A 19649-nucleotide genomic window follows, 5' to 3' on the forward strand; every position below is an offset into this window, starting at 1 on the left:
GTCCAAACCATTAAGATCAACAAAGAACAGCTTGCAGGGCTAAACGTTTGACACATCCATGCAAATAATTTAAGTCGAAATTTCAGGTTTTGGAAAGTGACTTCTTTCTCTATTTCCCAGAAGCCTCTTGTTGTACTTCTAATTCTTTATTCTTTCATTGTTCAATTACAAAACTGAATTTGATGACCATAAGATAAGTCATTATTCAGTCATTCCTCTAAATATTTAAATTCTGCAGTAAATGTCATTTTTCCTTATTATCGGAGATATGGAGGTAATGAATTTTCAGTAACTTGAAAGAATTCATAGATAATTTAAATTGCCCACTTCTGTGAATCCCTGACCTGAAAATTACCCTATGCTTGCGCCAAAGTTAGACTAGGCAATGTTGTGTGTTCTTCAGTTCTGACATTTCATTATGTTGTCGCATTATGATATATACAATGGAAGAAGAAGCAGTTTTAAAGCCTGGCTTAACTATATATGCTGTTCCACATTAACCCCTCTCTCTTTTCCTTATAATCTAAAAGGCAGTCTTTTGGTTATATAGGAACACTAGGATATATAGGAATGCTGATTTTCAGAGTGGAATACCTTAATTAACTTACATGATGTCCATTGTTCATACAGTCTGCACCTTCAGTTGACTATTGTCATCCTAACTTGATCCATTTATTTGAGAAAGCATTTTAGCAAACTGTTGCTCTCTTACACACAGTATATGTTGGAGAATTAAGAAACTTATGTCTATGTATGTGTGCTAAACTTTATTTTAAAACAATATCACAGGCAAGATTGTACCTTTTTAAACAGGATATTATAGTATTTCTGTGTCTATAAATACAACACATAAAGCTCCTTATTACCGAATGCTTTATTAACATCAGAAGACAGTCTTATGATGTGATCTATGGTTGATTGATTTGCCTGAAAGCCACTTTAATACTGAGGAAGAAGATTATTCATCTCCAGAAAGAATGACAGTCAACAATAAATCATTTCCTCCATCTTCCTACATAGCGATGAAGTTAAGGCTATCAGATGATAAGAACCTAAATCAAAGCATGATCCATTTTTTCTTTTTCTTTTTTTTTAATAGGAAATGCATAAGATTGCTTTCCTATTTTTTTTTTGATCAACCTAATACTACAAACATAATCACTGCAGATATGATGAGCTCTCAGAAATGTAAACACAGTAGGAATGTGGGCTTTTCCTCCTCTAAGTTTAATTTTTACTTTATATTTCAGATCGTTTTAACTTGTTTTATAACTGTTGTGGTTTAACCCCAGTTGGCAACCAAGTACCACACAGCCACTCGCTCCCCCTCCCCTCTGCCCCGGTGGGATGGGGGAGGGAATCGGAAGAGCAAAAATAAGAAAACTCGTGGGTTGAGATAAGAACAATTTAATAATTGAGATTAAAATAAAAATAATTGTAATGAAAAGGAAAACAACAAAAGAGAGAGAAAGGAACAAAACCCAGGAAAAACAAGTGATGCAACAGCTCACTGACAGATGCCCAGCCAGCTCCCAAGCAGCAGTCACCGTCCCCCCCGGCCAACTCCCCCCAGTTTCTATACCGAGCATGAAGTCACATGGTGTGGAATGTCCCTTTGGCCAGTTTGGGGCAGCTGTCCTGGCTGTGCCCCCTCCCAGCTTCTTGTGCACCTCCAGCCTGCTCAGTCGGCAGGGCATGGGAAGCTGAAAAGTCCTTGACTAGTGTAAGCACTACGCAGCAACAACTAAAACATTGGTGTGTTGTCAACATTATTCTCATCCTAAATCCAAAACACAGCACTGTACCAGCTACTAGGAAGGAAATTAACTCTATCCCAGCCGAAACCAGGACAATAACCTAATATACTTATGAAATTAATCAAATTTAAGACGTTTTCTATAATATAAAGGTTGAAAGTGTGGTTTAGTAGGGTGGTTTTGTTGTTTGGGGTTTTTTTAGAGCTCCTTCACTGAAATATTTTGGTGATCCAATAGCTGGAATATTTATGGAATGGTTTTATTCCTTTGTGCTTGCATTGCTTTTGAATTTTCCACATGTATATTTTTCCCTTCCTATACTAGTAACACTTAGTTGTGATATCCCATAGAATTGCCAAGGCAGGAAAGCTGCAGCAGCAAGGTGTTTTCCAAGAACATCAAATGTTAGGAATAAGTCAGCAGAGTTCCCTACTTTGCCTGTCCTCAGGAATAAGTGTTCAAGTCTGAAGGAAATCCTGAATTTCAAAAGGATTCAGGATTTTTAAATCCCATATGAAAGCAAAAGCAGGAATACTCAGTTTTAAATGTTTTGATATCTGGCTGGCCATGACTGTGCACAAAGAGCAAAGGAACAAGATCCAAGAGCAGAGAGCAAGTTCACTAATTGAATGGTGAGTTGCTAGACTGTGAGCATCCCCTGGGTAAATCTGCTCATGCACTGTTGGGATTTGGGGAAGTACAATGTGGATTACAGAAGATACAAATAGTAATATTGTTATCCATTTTTTAGTATTATCACTTTCATTTCTCAAAATGCATGTTAAAAGTGGTTTATTTTTACTGTTACCTATTATTAAGTAGGCTAAAATTTAGACTTCCTGGTACACATAGTAGTCTACTCAATTAAGCTAAGGCATGAAAGTCAATAGACATGTTTTATAGCTGCTTCAGGATGCCGTGCTGTATGACTTTTATACAGGAAGCTCTTGGCACTTCCTTAGATTTGTGAGTGTAAATCTGTGCAAGCTTATATTGCATCTGTAGCTTTTTCTATATGTTTTATTAACGCTATTCAAGGCTTAGTGTATAAATGGAGAAAAGAGAGAACAAGAAAAAGGATAGAAATTCACCCTAACAGGAAATCGACCAAAGCAACATGTTAGGTACCAATATCATTAACCAAATGTAAACTTTTAGGCTTAATATGCACTGGCTTTTTTAATGTCGGGTAATATCCATTATTATTTCTAGTTGCATGAATGTTTTCCATACATGCCAATGAATTTGTGATATTTCAAAAACACTTCAAATTATTAAGTAGGTAACTCAAGTAGAGGCTGAAATGGCATTCAGTGTGTCAGAGTTAGCACGTGGTTCCAGCCAGTCATTTATTCCAGTCCTTTTTAGCAGTATTAACTACTTGTTAATTTTCCTTGCATTCTGAGTGTGCAGTTTCATATGTTAAGGTACGGGGCGGGGGGGGGGGGGCGGGGGTCAGTACTTGCAACTGAAATCATTGGGAGCTGTGTCTGAACAGACGGCACCTTATAGTATGAATTACTGAAAAATTTGAACTCTTGTGCCAACCAGAAAATCAAGATTAGCTGATATTTTTCCTCCCTTATCTCGCCTTATTATTTAGTAATGGTAATAACAACACCTCTTATCTAACAGGGTTTTTGAAAAATAATAGAAGCAGCATTTGTGAAGCACTATGATCGAAAGCACTTGAGTAAATTAATAGCACTATTTGCAGAGCTAAGTTTGAATAGTGTGCAACAAGCATAATGTCTCAATTTGAATTGGAAGGACAGAATAATATATTGCGTTGTTACCTATAAGTTTGGCATCATCCAGTCTGTGTTCTTACTGCTGCAAGAGTACTGGGGCAGGTGGAAAGAAAGGGGTATAGTTTATAGCATAAATATGTGTATATATATGTATACAGCAGTATATTATATTGCATATAGTCATGCAATAAAAAAACATAGATTTTTAGGAGTACTAAAACAGTCAAGCAAGCAGAGTCTCACTACTTCCTATTTTTTTTCAGAAAATATACTTAACATAATTTTTATATGTGACCATATTGAGCCAAAGCTGAAAAAGTGAAAGCTTAAAAAGTGTTGGTGTGTATTTCATTGATATATGTAATACTTCTCATTTGCCTGTGCAACTGCATAATACTTTTCCTAAAATGTAAAGAAAAAACAACTATATAGACCAAACATAAAGTGATTTTTCAACAAAAATGCTGCCATTTCATATCAACTTGGAAGTCCTAATTTGCAACCTTTTGAGCTTTTTTTTTTTGGCATCTAGGCAGAATTTTATATAGTCTCACTAACCATGACACTAAGAATAGCATCATTTTCCAAACTGCTTCCAGTGGGTCTCTGTAAAACCATGTTGCGTGAGTGCCTATATTTCTCCATATCATGAAAGATGGAGCAAAATGTGATAGTAATTTCTATTTCTGAGAAATATGAAAAAGAAATTCTCAAAAGGGTGCCTGACAAACACAATTAAGTCCCCCTGTTCAGCTGTACAGCTTTTCGCAAGTCCTTCAATCCACCACTAAATAGTTTTTACTTTAATGCAGAAAAAAATGCAGAAAAATTTGCTGGGGAAAGGAGAGGAACCAATGCTACTCCTTAGCAAATTTGTGCGGTTCTTGTCTTACATCATAAGATACGCTCAGTTGGGAGAAGGAGATCCAAGAAAGAATCTTGACGCAAAATAAGAAAAACTGCATTAATTCACACTTTTAATATTACTAATCTCTCAGTCATGAGTACGTACATCTATATTTTGTTAAAATTTAGATAAATTTGTGTTGCATTTACTGTTGACTCCATCATTTGAATTTAGTGCCAACAAATTTGTTCTTTGCTGCCCTGGAGGTTTTGTTGTGGTTGTTGTTTGGGGGGTTTTTTGTTTGGTGGTTGGTTGTTTTTTGGAGGTTTTGTTTGGTTTTTTTAAAAGGGCACAGACATTTCTAGCAAAGTTGTACCTTTGTTATTTCTGTTTCTGCTTTTTTATTAAGTCGTTTCTCTTACTGTGGAGTTTAGATAAGCTAATGAATTAGGGACTTCTTGGTAGTGTTACTGTTTTGGGGTTGGTTTTGCTTTTTTAAATCCTTACTGGTTTTAGCATTCTGAAAGCTTTATGGAGGTTTTGATTTTTCTTACTTGACTGTTGTAAACCCACTTAGCATTGCCTTATCAAGTGCAACTAATTAACATCAAAGGGATATTGTTATTCATTATCGCTCTATGATCAGTCATGTATACCATATATGCTGAATTGGCTCTTTTGAATCTCATTCAGTATGCTTACTTGAAGCTTCTTATAGATTGCCTTCTTCATTTGCACAGTACTACAGAAGTTAATATGCATATGCATTTAAGTGGAAAATTACCTCTTCCTGAAGAACCATCAGACCTGTCTATTGGCGTTTTCTATAAAATATATACACAAATATTTCACTGCTAACAGGCAAAGCTTGCCTATGCTTCTTTATTTCCCTGCTCCCTCTTGACTTACTAGGTTCATGATCAAAACCCAACCTGCATATTTCCGCTAGATTTAACTTAGTCTCATAGGGATCTGTGTCCTTATATGTGTCATTATTGCTTATTGAGAACCCATAGGTAAACAAAGGGCTATGTAGATACCCTGGCCACTTTCTATTACCCTGCCATCGCAAACACTCTTCTACTTCCATTCTGTCTATGCAGAATATGTTTTCCAGTTCCCGAAATGAGGAGGGAATTCCATCAACGCTGCAGAAAATGCCTTGTCTCTGAAACAAAACCCTGAAACTGCAGCTCTGTAGGTTTTCTGTTTTGTTTCTGTCAGTATATCAAAATAGGTCTGTTCCCAATATTCTAGATGTTTAGAGAGAATTTTGATTCCCATAATTGAGAAGGGAGTATAAATCGTGCAGAAATGCAAGGTAAAAATTCTCAAAAGGTAATGTATAATTTTACATTGGAAATAGCTTTTCTGCTGTTCCATAGAATCACACATACGCGTGTCTCATGACGTATACAACTACCAACTACAACCATAGAAGTTAGGCTAGCTTTTAGTTAAACGTGATGTGAATAGATATGTACTTTTTCCCTGGATTTCCCGCATATGTAGATGCATATACTAGATTTATATTTTTATGCCTTTTTAATGTCTAATAGTTTCTTGGAAGTATATTTACATGTTGTAGATATATTTATGGCTATATAAGAGGTGTTCTGTGTGGTGGTGGGGGGTTATTTCTTTTTAAATTCAAAGTATCTGAAATACAGTGAGGTCTGTGGTGCAGCCCATGAAAATGGCACTTTTCTGTTATAAAACTGAGACTGTGTTATATGCCTTGGAGTGTTCTGAACTTTATAGGCATTGTTCACTGTTGCAAAAACTGACAAGAATGTCATTTGTACTAAGAAGATGCAGATTTTGGGGAGTATCTCCTTCCTGTATAAAACTGGATTTTTTGACACTTAATTTGGTATCAAGTCAGGCAGAAACCACACAAAATAAAAAGAAAAAAGGCTACAAGGGATTGTACTGTACATCTATTAATGAGGCTTTCTAATTTTGCCTGAAAAAATTGAAAAACTGTTTAAAACAGAAAAATTGTGGCATGCTTTATTTTCAGATAGATGTAATAGAGACAGATGCTAAAAGTACTTCTCTTTGATTTTAATTTTGGTACATCACTAAGGCTATCTAGAATTCCAAAAGCTTCTGTGTTCTGGAGATGTACTGTTTTGTTGAAACATTTGAGAACTTGTAAATATGGATCAAAAATAAATAGCTATGTGTTTATATTTAAAATATTTAGAATCAGTTTATGAAAAAACCCCAAAAGTAATTGTTGGACCACTAGTGAGTTTCTTGATTCTAAGTAATTTCCAAAAAGAATGGAAACAAATCAGATTTTTATAAACTACTTCTGATCTAAACTTTTGAAAAAGCCAGATGTATTAATGCGTTATGTCTAATGCCTAAACTATGTGTCCAGTCATTGAAGGTAGACTCATAAATTGTGAAGAGTTGCAGGTAAAATACTACATGCATAAAGACATCAAAACTTTTTGTAATTCTGTGAACAAATGAATCTCTTTGGTACTGCTCAGTTAGTTAGGGTGGGGTTTGAAAAATCATTAACTGCAGTATCCTTTTTTTACTTCTCCTGCTTCTCACTCTTTTTTTTTTTTCCCGTGGTTTTACCATATTTTGTCACATTAGAATGAACTGACTGTTCTTGCTGTTGGCCTCTTCCTCCTCTCATTCAATCTCTATTTGGAGTTGAATAACTTAACCTGACTTCACTAATGTCTATTAATCACATGAAAAATAGCAGAGTCTGGGCTTCTCGATCCTCCCTTTCCCATTTGGAGTTTGGAGATCTTTCTGTACAGTTTCCCTTTGCTATCTGATGCGGGCTTCTGACACCATGGTGTTAAGTTCCTCTGGCATTACAGCTTGCCTGAGGCATTTCTTCCATATCATCCACTGCATCCCATTGAAACGGAACTTTCCATCTTCACCAGGGACATACTTCACCCAGCTCGGAGCTAGAGGAAAGCATAGGGGTTTTTTTTCTAGTGTGTTGTGGTTTAACTCCAGTAGGCAGCTGAGAACCAAAAAAGTCCTTTTTATCCAGTTCTAGATATTGGGTCAACTTGAATTTTTCAGATCTTTTTCTTCTGCTTATTTGTTATAACATACATCACACCATGGTAACATTCATTAACATTCACATAAAGTAGTCTCTGAGTATTCCCAGTTGAGAAAACTACATCATTGATATCTCATTACCTCTGGGTGTATGTTCCTCTCTGTAGCAGGTATATTGAAAGCCCAAATGGTTTTAAATTCCATGGATTGAATATGCTATCAATTTTAGATTTGGAAAGAGCGGTGACGTCTATTCATGCAACTCACTCACCCCCTAAAAGGTATTCACTTATTCTTCATTTTGAATGGCAGTGACTTCTTTTGTACTCTGTCTGTCTTGTTTTTTATAGAAAGGAAAAAAATCACTTGCAAACTAAGTTACATTCATGCATTCTAGGCAGTTTTAACATAACTGGAATATGCAGCAAAAAATAAGATTTATTGTGTCATTTACCTAGCAGAACCTCCCTTTAAGACATCGCTTCTTCATCAAGTATTGTTTAAGTGGGCTTCAGTATGTAATGTCAATCTGCGTGGTCTGTATGTTGTGTAAATCATCATCTTTTTTTTTTTTAGCACCCTATATGTGTGTATAGTAAACCAGAATATGTCTGAAGTAAAACGCTATGGAATAAGTTTGGAATTAATGCCAAGTCATGGTTAATATTAAATTCATATAATTCATATTCTTATTTTTCATATCAAATCTTCTTGCAAGTTGGTCATACATGCAAGCTTAATCACACATGCTCTGGGAAAGCAGATGAACTAGAAACAATTTGTGACTTTGACGCATATATGCCTGTTCCTTAGCCAAGCTGCATTCATGAGCCAAAAGTAAACACAGAAGAGGAAACGGAAAACAAATTCATAGCAAATTCCATACTTAGGTTTAGAACCAGCATGAAGTTCGCTGATCAGCTGTATTTGGATCTATAAAGTTATATAAAAGTCTGCAGGTGACTTTTGTGACATTACTGTAGCTCTTCAGGAAATGCACAAACATAAGGACCATAGTATCTACGACAAGTTTTAAACTTTACATGAATTCTACGTTGTTATACCTTGAAATGTTCCCTCTTGAAGGAATACGTAAAGGTCAGGATGTAAGAGACGTTTCCCTAAGGGGAATAAAGGCTGGTGTGATGTTAGAAAGGCTCACAGAAAGAATGAACAAGTGTGTCCCCAGCTGAATGTTTAGCCACCGTTTCAGTTACACTGAACAGTTTGTACTAATTTAGACGATAAAAATGAATGAGTGGCATGCTTACCTGACAGTATGTGGGAAGAGATGCAATGTCTGCAGATGTGTACTCAGTACCGAAGGAATCAAACTTTGCTGATAAAAATCACATGAAGGTTGGTTTGATTGGACTTTTGGCAGTAAAATCTGAAGAAACTCAGTAGAGAGTAGCTTCTATTCGGATATTTACATTATATATATATATATATATAGCCAAACTTTCAAAGGACTAAGTTTCTACTCAGATATCTAAACACAATGGCTGATTTTCCACTATCTCCCTATTTTCTCATCTTTTAAACAGCCTTAATCAAAGGGGCTTTGGATACGTATAATACTTTTGAATACATTGGGCTTTTTCAATTGGATGAGGGTGTTATATGAAAAGTCAATGGTTGATTAAAAATACGTGTTTTCAGTGGGTGGGGGCAAAGCATAATTTGAATTTATATTTCCTGTAATACTATAATTTCAAAATTAATGGGCTAGATAAGGCCTAGAAGAGTAACATACAGCTAAGCATTACTAGCATTATGGGCATTTGCGCTCTAAGACCATTTCTTGTAGAGCTGTCCACCTTTGCCAAACTTCATCCCTTATGGAGATTGAGATTTAATACAGCTTAGTCTAAAATTAACAGTTAGAAATGCTGACTAACATGAATATAATGTTTCTCTCCGGCTAATATATACTTTTGCAAAAAGGTAGCATCCGCTACTAAAACTGAAAGGTAGTGGAAAACTTGTGGGGGGAAAAAAAAAAAAAACAAACAAACCCAAAAAAAACCAAAACTCTGTGAGTAGTAAGTATTCCTGTCTTCCTGTAAGCCAGGCCACATAATAGCATCTGGGGGTGAAAATAAAGATGCATAAAGAGGAAAAAAAAGTTCTTATTATTTTCTTATTCAGTTCAAATTTTACTTTTTTATGTATTTAAATATGGCTTATCGGAACCTGCATTTGAATTTTAATAGTTTACAAGTAAGAGTTGACATATGAAACAAGCATGTGTGACAATGTTCATGTACTTATATACCCTGTTGCATGTCACGTGGACCTTCTCACATTTCAGACCAACATGCTATCATTACTAGCAATTTAGTAACTGTTTCACTTCCACCATGTAGAGTTTGTCAGTGTTTTTGTTGAAATTGTCAAGTGTAAATAATTTTTAATAGATCACACGTACATGTCAACACTATAAACACAAGTACCTTTGTATTCAGTCAACTTACTGTCTATACAAGGAGTACTGCTTAAGGTGGAAAAAAGTGAATCGGTTCTCTTAAACACTTTAATTGTCATAAAAATCCTATATTAAACATGGTGCCTATTTAGTCTTTTTTGTTTTTCCATAAGTTTGGAATAAGTCATCTTGTATTTTGCACTGACTGAAAAATGTAATTTGACACTTTTAAAATTAAAACCGTCATGGTATTTAAAGATGAACTTAAGCTCTACTAATTCTATTAAACTGTAGGCTGCCAATGAGTTATAAAGTCTAATTAATCATTTTGTCAGCTTTGCCTTCTGAAGCTAGTCAATATAAATTTGAATAAATAGGAAGCTGTTGACCCAGGCACCTCTGGATGTTCTGAATAAAGATGTGCCAGTCATAAAATACTCTAACTACTACCTATTTTGACTGCACGTAGTATGCACAAATACGGCAGGGAATTATTCAGTGCTAACATACAGGCATGGTGGTAAAGTCTTAATTTAAATTATTTGTGGTGATAAGGAATATGTGTAGTAATTTCTTACGTGTTTCATCTAGACATAGTGGTTTTGAGGGTAAAAACTTTTTAGTCAAAGTTTGTTGCTGACACTGCAGTGTGACATGTCACATCAGGTTGCATCAATAGAGCCATGTTATGTAAAAGTAATGAAATGTGACTGATAGAACCCAAGATACTGTAACATACTGTAACGTAATGTGTCAGCATTTCTTTAATGGAGCCTTTCAGGAATGCTTTTTGGTAAAATACCTTAAAAAATCAGTTACAGAAAGTGATGAGGAGATATAAAATATCTGCGCTCTGTTGCTGCAAGGAACACATGAAATAACCTAAGTAAATATTATTTCCAGTAACTTCATAAGTTAGATATCTGTAAAGTTACAGCAATTAAATATACGCATCATCCCAGATAATTCTCTAACTGTATTTTATGAAATTGATTTCCTGAACCTGCACCGGAATAAAAATGTCCCTGTGTTTGAATCAAGATTACGTTGTCATTCCCATGTTATTGGAAGTTCTCTCTATCTAGTACAAAAAACTTGTATTTCACTAGCATATTTCACTAGCATATTCTAACGATCTGGGAAACCTCATTTTCATTTAAAAAAAAAAAAAAATCCACGTTCCTAGAAACGAAATGGTTATTTACTTTTGTAGAGGCCAGATTGCATCTTTTTCTTAATATCTCACTAAGCTTTTGAACCTGAAAGCGGAATAGCATTGTGTGAAGGATGCAACATATAAAACACCATTGCCACTGGCATCCTTCTTCTGAGGATGAAAGACAGTGAACTGTTTGTCTTCAGCAGATTAACAGGGAAGGTTGTTTTTGTTTGTCTGGCTGGTCAAGGACAATTTACAGTTCAGTTACTCTGAAGGAAAGACTTGTTGATTTGAGAGCACTCCTATTATAGCTCCAGGTAGAGGATGATAGATTTAGCCGTCATTGTGATAAACTGCAGCCTATACGCTTGCAATACACAAAATAAATAAAACACTAGTAGATCTGTTTGGTTCAGCTACTTAACAGCAAGTGCTGACATGTAGGTGTAGGCTTCTTTAGTGAAGGTACCAAGGATTTAAATGTTCTCTTTAGTCCAAGCATATCTTGGGCTTTCTGAGAATATTTAATACTTGCTAACCCAGGGCGGGGGGAAACCACACAAAAAAAACCTTCTCTCTGTAAAAATGACTTGAAACTCAGTGGGTCAAAAGTAAATTTTGTACTTCATACAAAATACTCCTACTTTTCTTTACGTAGTTAAACACTTGTATTCTCAATTTTTTTCCTTATCTTTGAATTTCTGAGTCAAGAGTTTTTAAAAATCTATCTCATCCCCTGCTCGTGGAAGACTGTTCTCTGTAGAATATCCTCTCTTGGAACAATCACTGTGACAATGAGTGCACAAATTTTCTTATAGGTTTAATTGATCTATTACTTCAGTTGCTTATTATCTGGTTGGATATAACCCTTGATAGCCATTATCATTCCATTAGAGCAGTCTTGTCAATTTTTAATTGCTTATCATTTCTTTTAAGATATATTCAATATATATATAGCAACTCCTGTTTTATTTAGTAATGGGAATTGTTTGCTGTGCCACTAAGCTTTAACTAATAGGAATTTTCTGCTGTGTAATGTTAATTTTTATTATTTTTCTCTGAGATGAGATAAATCGCTGCTAACAGTACTAATTCCACCATATTCTAGTCACTTATACCACTCTACAAATTTACATTTTAAATTAAAATTCATACACCTAAGAACAACTATTAAAACTGTAGAAATAAGTCAATAAAAAATTATATTTACCTTGCGCTTTCCTGCACGTCTAATTCCGTGCTCTCCTGTGCAGGGAGGCTGTATAGCCTGATCTTGAATTTTTCCAATATGTTGTGCAAATAACAGTAATACTAGCATACATATTGTACCTACATACTTGCTGATTTTTAATTCGGTGAGATCATGAATTGAAAATGGGGAAAAATTTATGTCCAAAGCTCAAAATTTAACCTCCATTTTTCATTAAGACACGATGTTTAAAAAACAAACTGTCCAAGCAAGAATAAAGCAATTAAAGCAAGTGTGTGTGTGTATGTAAGGCATGAATAATATGTGCCATAGGAAATGCCATCTGGAGAAGAGAACAAAGCCAATTGACGGTTCTGAATCTGTAGTTTGCAGTGCTGAGTGCCGCCCACAATAACTGAGCGCGTCTCTTTGTTCCGTCTAGGGGTTAGATCAAGAATGCAGGAGAAATCTGTCCTTTATTATTTTAATCTTGCAGTTCAAGCAGCAAAGATGAGATCTAGATTGAAAGATCATATGTTCAGCTTCAGTACGCTTTGCTACCAAAAGCAGTTAGGTAGTTTTCTGTCTTTCAGGATAGGTTTGGGGTTTTTTTAAACACTCAGATTTGCAAAAATACTTGAAGTTAATGATAGCACCTAAAGCACTAGGTGAGTTTCCCTCTGTATAAAGACTACACGGACCTTTTCTTCCCTTCCCATAGCGTGATTGTTATCCTTGAGATGCGTGTTTATCCATTTAAATAGCATGAAATCATTTATCCATTTAAACACCATGAAATCACCTGCTGATTCAGGAAACAAGGGCTTTCTGAATAGGACCTTTGAAATATAGGGAACTGGCAATTCTACGTGAAGTACTTTGACACACAGAAGGCATGTGGGAGTCACCTCTTCTGCCGTCCAGAAAGGAGATGAGAGCAGAAAATGAACATTCTGCTTTATTCATATCTGAGCCTTGAATGGAACAGGTAACATTATTAAAGGAAATACTATAGAGTGATGTTGGATAGTCCTTTCAGCAAGGATGGACTGTTGTTTCTCTGATACCATTCTGTGCTTAATATTGATATTCCATTGGTGGTCACAAAATACTATTTTATAAGTTGGCTTTTTTTGCTGTTGTGTGGACCCACACAGGAAAATACCTATCACTTGTAATAATAGTAACTATTTCAGGGAAAAGGAGGAAGGGATGATACTGCAAGTAAAACTCAGTTTGACAGTGAAGAGTAAAACCAGTGTTACTGTTGGTTGGTTGGTTGTGTTAAAGAAGCATTTATATATTGAAAAAGTCAAAATAAGAAAGCACTAAGTCTATGTAACAAATTAGTAATTAATAATCTGATAAAAATATAACAGTAGCAGGTAATATTAGAGGAGATGTAAACGTTATCACTAGAACTTCAGTGCAAATAAGCTTGGTTCTGGGAGACAGAAGTGTGGCAACGGCTATGGTTTCTGCAGATGATTTTGATGCCCTATGTCATTTATTTAGTAGTTTGCTTACAGGGAGGGAAATGAGTACTTAACATTGCAACATTCTTTCTTTATCAACTAATCACTTGTCTTTCAAATCAAATTTTTTTGTGGAGAACACTTACAGATTTTTAATACTGGCAAGTTTAATCTCTTCTTGGCTCTTTTTAGTAAGTTTCACACAGTTCTGTTCTTTCTGTTGTACAGGTTGATTTTTTTTTTATTATTATTATTGCTTTTTTACCCTCTTCCCTATTTTTTTTACAACTGACTTTCTTACTGGATTTGTTTTATTTAATTGAGTTCTTGAATAAGTTTTACTTATCTATGCTTACAGCAAGCTTAATTTGTTGCACATGCACTTGCTCTGCACAACAGTATAGTAATTACTGAAATGGCCAATGAAAAAACAAACAACAAAACAATAAAATGCATGCTACATTAAATAAGGTATTGAATTCTATATGACTGCATAGGGCAACAAGCTCTAAAAATTGCTGAAGAGTCCAATAAAAAAGGTAGATGGTCTTACTTGAAGGTATTGTGTCTGCACAGATCTGCAGAGAAACAGTCACAAGTTGCTTTGTATGAATGTGAAATAAAGTTTTAAGCTTGCGAGTACTCAAGTAATAATGTACTTATTGTTCTAAGAGTAATACAAGGGAAAAATAATGGAGAATCCAAAATGGGCTTATTCTTGTCTACCCCTTTGGCCCTTATACTGAGGATGCATGTAGAGGAATTCTTAACTAAATTGTACAGTTCACGCTTCAACTGTTGCCTATCAGATACTCTTAATGACTTTCTCGATCAGTACAGCAAGCTTTAAAAACAGCTTTGAAGAATGGAAATAGTGAATACATTTGAGGTAACTGTGAGTAGGACTAGAAGAGGACTAAGCCCCCTAGTCTCTCAGCAGTTCAGCTGCCAAACACGTGTTTAAGTGTCTGACTCCTAAAATAAATGTTCTGGGCAGTCTTGAGTGTCAATTCCAAAATTTTCAAGTCAGTTTTTCCACTGTGAATTTTCTTTCATTTAATTTAGAAGTCATCTGAAAATCAGGTGGCCCAAATACCATTTAAAATGGGGGGAACTTCTATATGCCTGAGAGTCATCCCTTAAAGTGTAACGCAATAGCAAATCAGTGTGTAGTCAGTGACAATCTAGGAGGTTTCTCACGGTTCTGCTGATGTTTAGAGAATTGCCATTGCACAGTGAGACATTTTGGTTGCCCTTCCAAAAGCAGAACCTGTACGAATGATATGATCTGAGAATAAGGTGACTTGGCAACACTAATGTGACTTTAATGGAAGAATTAGCTAGAAATGCACATGCTGTACCAATTGCATGAAGAGGCTGTAAATGCATTCTGGTTGTATATAATTTATTGCTTTTTCCTCTGTGATTAGAGAAAGCAAACAAGTCCATCTCTGCACTCAAGGAAATTAAGGAATCAATTTCATGGAAGGAACAATAACAAACAAACAGAAAGCCTCTACGCTAATACAGGAATATTCACATTTACAAAGTTGTGCAGGTTAAGCAAAAAAGTTTCTTCTTTTTGTACTGTGATTTTTCATTTTGCACTACAAGCTTTTAGGGTTATTAAATGTCTAGATTTTAAAGTGTATTTCATCAACTGAAGCAGTATACAGGAGCCAAATTCTGGTTTTTGATACACAAGCATCGCTCTCACTGATTTCATTATGAACTTTTCATTTATATGCAAGAAAGCAATGTTTGACTCTGCAGCGGTCTGTTGTATAAAATGGAATAGCCATTGGAATTCTAAATGTTTCAAAATAATTTTAATGCACAGAGTCACTGAAAACTCTTTCTTCCTAAGGAAAAAAAAAATTAGATATTAGCTAACCAAGACAATCTATACACTTCAAAAGAGGGATGCAAAAGCCTACATAGGACACAACATGTTCCAAATGAGACCTACAAATTGTAGAGAGAAAATGGAACTCAAAATAAACCTCTCAAGTCTATGAAATATATTTCTGCCATCCCTGGATCAGCAATGAATAACTTGTAGTGCATGTGCTGAAGTGCGCTACAGAGTAATGGGGTTCCAATCACCTTCAGAGAACAGGGAAAATAGTCTGTAAACAAATGGTTGAATGAAACTGCGTTGTTGATCTGGAGGCAAGGAAGCAGAAGAAACCAGTCATGAATGATGGGGCATCATCTGACGTCTGCCTTAATTATTCCAGTTCCTTCCCACCCTTTTGGTGATGCCAACCCCTAAATTACCTGCAGATTCTCATGGCTCTCCTTTACTTTGTCCACATCTTGAAATGCAGTGCTTAAACTGGATTTAGTATTTCAGCTCAAGCCTTTTCAATACTAACAAAGAGGACTTTATGCTTTCTCAGGGCATGTTATTGTTTACACGACACAGCAAGAGATGCAGCAATTGGCCTTCTTCAGAAGAGTGGCACTTTGCTGATGCACGGCTTGTGATCTCCTATAACCTGTGGACGTTTTCCTCTGAGGAACAGTTATCGGTTTGTTCCCAGATTGGTATTTGTCTACATAACCATTTCTATTCAGGTATAAAATCTTAGTCACTTACTGAATTGGGGGGAGGATTCAGATAATTTTCCCTCCCCCCCCCCCCCCCCCCAGGTTTTTAAATTCCAAGCCTCTCTTTCTATATACTTGTGGGCACCTCCCAGCTTTTTGTCACTTGCAGATGAAGTAAGCTTTTTCTGTACTCCATCGTAGTGTTGTGTTGTTTGTGCATGTTTTTTTTCTCAGACTACAGGAAAATATATTAGCATATTTTGAAGAAAAATTATAAGAAAACATCCTGTTTTCATTTTCTCTTCATACTTCAGGTTTTCAAATGGACAGATTAAAAAATGAATAGATGATACAAGCAGCCTGTGGTCATGTCTTTAAATCTCCTTTATTGTTACAGTTTCCTCCATGGTGACTGACTGTTACAGGTTTGATAATATTTATTTGAAATTCTAATTATCTTGCAGCACAGCTATCAAGAATGCAAAAAGAAGTAATTGCATTTGGGTCTATGAGCCTGTCAGTTTGAAGTTCTTGGTTAAAAAAACCCAAACAAACAAAACAACAACAGCAAAAAAAGAGAAACAAAAAAAAAAAAGGAGGAGGAGCTGGAGTACTTACAAAATAAATTGGCAAAAGGGCATCAGCAGATAGCTGGATACAGATCTTGCTTCATCTGTTTTCATGCAAATGATGCTGTGTCACTGTATTTATTCAGTTCTAATGTAATTCCTGAGTTGTCCAAAACAAATAAGGTTGTACCACCAGCCAGCCTGGAATCAGGCGACAGACAACAGAAATGAAATACAAGGAAAAGAGTTTTACTGCTTATCTATTTTCAGTTGCAAATACAGAAAGAGAACAGAAAGTGTATTTTTACAAATAGATTTCTTTTTTGCAATAGAAATAAACTGGGATTATTAAATTATTGTCACACGACATCAGTTTATTAAGCATTGGTCTCTACTCTTCTGAAAATTTTCAACAAAGAGTTTTGATCCATGATGTAGAAGAGTGTTTTTCCAGATGAAATCATAACTTTCAATGTCTAAATACCCTAAACTGTTGTTGCAAATAGTTATAAGTAAATGTATGTTTCCATATTTATTTAAACTTTCGTTTTTGTTCCTCAGAAACGAGGACTATATGATACTGGAATGAAAACTTTCCTTTCAGTAACTGAGTTTTCCTTATAACCCCAAATTTACAAATAATTGGTCTTTGGCTTTTTTTCTTTTTTTCTTTTTTTAACTTTGAAATTGTTTTATCTCCACTAGGGAGCAGCAAACGACATAAAAATGTTCTCATTACTCCGTCTCTAATCCAAGTGAAAGTAACAGTGTAGAAGCTGGATTAAGATTTCCTTCATTCAATAAACTGGCAGGTTTCAAATGCATTCATTTTCAATTTCTGTTGGAACAGTTGTGATTTTTGAAGACTTCATAGTAGCGTTATCTCTTTTTCTGTTTTTAACTATGTTCCTTTTAATTCCCCCTGTATAAGGTGGCTTTCAGTGGATAAAATGGGTTTTCTTTCACGTTCAAGCTGCTGTACGAGGGTTAACAATGGGCATGAATGCTTAAATTTGTCTCAGATGGAGGCTCAGTATGATTTCTCTTTTGCTGTATTTTTAATTTTTAATAGTATCTTTGTTATAAAAGCACCTTGAATTAAGGAATATATCCATATATTGTGACTATTTTAAATTTCATTTTATACGTTATTCAATTCCTTATCCCCCTGCTTGTCTTTGCACTCTGAAGAAGAAAATGAAGACTTGTTAGAGTGCACTAAAAACAAATATATCACATTGATGATTTTTGGTCTGCTTAAAGACTAAACGCATGCAGATTATATAAGGAGAGTGTACATACACGAAGAAAAAGAGCGAGCATCTGGGATGGTGCAGAATTTCTTCTGGACTAATGGGCTAAAACTTAGGAAAAAAATACCTTTTTTTGTGGCTGGCAACTGCTAAACTATGGAATCATTTTCCAATAAAAGTGATGGATGCTCTTTTTTTTTGAGTCATTTAAGAGTGGACAGAGAAAAGCTCTAAACGATATACTGCAGAACATAATCTTGCAGTGACAGCAAGAGAGGCTCAATCACCAGATTTCTTGCTCTGATCTCTTCCTCCTTTTGTCACTTAACTGGAATACGTAAGTGATAGTATTAAACATAGGAAATTAATTTCTGGCCTGTGAGAAAGATGGGTGTGTGATGGTCTTTGGTTTTGCTTGGGACTATCGACAGGTTTTGTGAGTGCTTTTGAAAGAGACGCTTGGTAATGTATTGAGAAGTGTACCGTTCCTTTAGTCCACATGTAGTGAACGCAGGATACTAAGAGACCAACGGTGGTTTAGGGACGGCAGTACCCTGCACACAACCACCATCACCCTAGTGCAGCATCCTGCAGAAACGAGAGAATAAGATGTTTGAATTTAATGAAAAGACATTGTAGTCTTTGCTATCTGGTGGTTCTTCTTTCTGAGTGTCTTTGTATTTCTGAATAACGCTATTAATACTAGTGTGTTCTGAAACGTACGTATTTGGCTTAAGCTAAGTCTTCAAGTGATTTCTTGGGTTGAAAAAGATATAACTTTGTAGAAATAACAGTGGCGTGTTTATATAACCAGTGGTCTTTTATGCATTTACATTTGCAGAGGATATTGCTGGGTGTTAAAATATACCTCTGAAAACTACCTACCTCCTTAGAAAAACAGGAAATGGTATTTTTGAAAGATAGAATTTTTCTGTCTTTTATCAAATATATAAGAAAAAAAAACCACCCCACAATAACTTTGGAAACTGGTTCCTTTTAATTCTTTGTGGACTGGAAAAACACTGTGGAAGGCATGTTTCAAATATCAGCACTTCAAAGGTGACGTACCTAGTCCATGAGGCAGCACTGATGGCATATTTTGTCCTGTCTCCCTGGTACATTAGGCAGCCCTAAGGCAATTGAAAGGCCTGTTAGGATCTCATCCACCTAACCTTCCCGTTTCTGCTTCCTTCTCATGTCTGTCATGCACATAGGAAATTCAGATCACTTAAATGTTTCCAAAACAATCCGAAATCTCCCCCTGTTCTACCCTTTTCTACCTAGCTTATATCCTTAATTACTTTGAATTAACTAGAGTCAATGTGTTTAAAATTGTTGAACATGTGGCAAGAGATATATGTAGATGTATATTTTTGTCTCTGAGTAACACGCTGCCCACCAAAATGAAACCGATGGAATAGTGAATATGCACCCAGTTTTACAAAGTGTGCAGAAAGGGAATCATGGTTTGGAGACTATCAGCTGAAGTCCACTGGGAAAACCTTAATCGGCCAGATCGAACCCAGCCCATAGCATCATCTCCCTTAATGGCATAGCTCCTTTCAGCTTCAGCCTTAACAGCTGTGCACTTTGCTTTCTTCTTCAGAAGAGCTGTATACA

Source organism: Aptenodytes patagonicus, chromosome 9 (assembly GCF_965638725.1).
Source record: "Aptenodytes patagonicus chromosome 9, bAptPat1.pri.cur, whole genome shotgun sequence".
Taxonomy (NCBI): domain Eukaryota; kingdom Metazoa; phylum Chordata; class Aves; order Sphenisciformes; family Spheniscidae; genus Aptenodytes; species Aptenodytes patagonicus.